This window comes from Triticum aestivum, chromosome 3A (genome assembly GCF_018294505.1).
Source record: "Triticum aestivum cultivar Chinese Spring chromosome 3A, IWGSC CS RefSeq v2.1, whole genome shotgun sequence".
NCBI classification, from domain to species: domain Eukaryota; kingdom Viridiplantae; phylum Streptophyta; class Magnoliopsida; order Poales; family Poaceae; genus Triticum; species Triticum aestivum.
The window spans coordinates 749,889,195-749,891,257 of NC_057800.1; the positions used below are offsets into that span (position 1 = coordinate 749,889,195).

A 2,063-nucleotide genomic window follows, 5' to 3' on the forward strand; every position below is an offset into this window, starting at 1 on the left:
TTTTTTTTGAACTGGGTCTATCTTGCAATAGAAGCCATACAGTTTTTTTATTTCTGAGCATCCGAGCACTCATGGTCTGGGAGATCATGTTTAAGGACCTTGTACATCTGAATAGACTAGCTAATTGCACGTGTGTTGCAATGGTTGTGTACTCTATTGGTTCAGTATCAATCTTGTCGAACATATACCTTACATCAATTTTGATAACGTTTAATTTGGTGAAAGTATGGGTAGGAGAATGCAAGACTTTTTTGATTTAGTTGAGATTTTGGTAAGATTGATATTATTTGAGTTTGTTGAATTAATGCAAGATGGGTTTTAGGAAAGTATCTATTTGATTTAGATTATTCCAATTAGTTTTTTTTTGTTTTTATTTTGTGCGGTATTGGTTTGGGCCATGTCTCTCATGAGGCTGAAGTGCATGGTTTAGTGCACAGGGTGGTGTGATCCACAAGGAGTCAGCATGTATCTCGTTAGGGTGGATGGTGAAGTCCACCGGGCGATGTATTCCACGGGTTACTAATAAGGCTGGGTAGTCCAAGTCATATTGGATTGGTCCGTAAATTCACCAAGTTAAAATTGGGAAGAGGTTGTTGAGCAATCAAGGCCATCAATTTGACTTGTCATCGTGCGAGTAGATGAGTCGACAAAGGATGCTCGTCAACCAGCCAAGATCAGAAGAGCACCAAAGACAAAGTGTCAAGATTAGGGAGAGAATGTTAGCAATAATCTTGAGTCAAGTTAGAAGATGGCACTTAGTACGTGAGTTCATGTACTAGTATGCTAGTTAATTAGGAGTATAGCTTTTTTTTTGAACATCAGTACAGATGCAAGCGCTCATACATACGCGCATACACTCACCACTATGAATGGACATAAATACACCCTACCCCTATGAGCACCTCGGATAGACCGAGTCGGCATATCATCTTGAGATTTACAAAGTCACCGTAGGCGCCTCGTCGTCGAGGGAAACGTCTCCTCCCACTGAAAGCGCATCGCCGAAAATCTTGAAATAAATTCAGAAATAATGCGAGCACCAGGACTTGAACCCTGGTGGGCTAGGGGTACCACTATCTCTCTAACCATCCAACCACAGATTGGTTCGTATTTAGGAGTATAGCTATTGGACGTGTCCTAGTGGTATACATACAAGCAACTAGGAGTCCCTGGTCATGTGCGTACTAGTTTTTGTAGTAACAGGTTAGTACGTGTCCAAGTCGTAGATTAGTTTGGCTGGCTGAGTCCGGATTGGACTCAAAGCAAGTACGTCTAGTTCGGTTAGCTTGTCTTATATATACCCAGCTTCTAGCGTGAGGTTGTATCATTGAGAAAAAGAAGAAAAGAAATAAAGAAAAAAACAAAGGGGACAATACGAGCTCTTGGCTATAAGTTTTGTGTGTGTGTGTTCGTCATGGTTTGATATGATCGATCCTGACAGCGAGTTCCAACAAGACCTCCCAGCAGGGCCATGTGGTGCTCAAAATCCTTCTTGCTTGGTCGACGCCGCCACTGGCGCAGCAGCGTACAGAGCATCGTCATTTACACCGTGCAGCAGCCACCGTGCGCAGCTGCTCCTCCAACCCGCCGTCAACGCTTGGCTCGCCCTTGCTGTGGTGGTAGCGACACACAGCCGTGCTGTACAGCGGTACAGGCCGAGGTTGTCGCCGAACGCTCGGCGGTTCGCCGGCCACCTACATTCCGTATCAAGACACCTAGAGAAGATGGAGATGATACGTTGGTCCATCTGATCAGTGAGAGTAGAGGCTGTCCTAGGTGGATTGACTTTTTCCACATGCAGTAGCTGACTCGGCTATCCCGACCTAAGGAAAATCCTGTTTGGATGCGGCCTCAAGGTTACAAATGACCGGAATTAAAGAAGACAGGGTACCGATTTCAGGGATTCAAAGGTTAGGGATCATTTTCGACGACGTGTACAATGCTAATGTTTAAATTACACTTCACACGGTTGGGGTTAACAAAAAACTAACAAAAAACCAAAGGGGGGACGACAACGTGGGAGGAAAAAACTGGGTCGGAGGTGGAGCCGACGGAACGAACTC

At 44.7% G+C, this 2,063-nt stretch overlaps 1 pseudogene; it reads left to right on the top strand.

Annotated features, from left to right (window-relative positions):
* Positions 1-2,063, top strand: part of LOC123057369 (uncharacterized) — a 7,921-nt pseudogene that overhangs the window by 1,030 nt on the left and 4,828 nt on the right.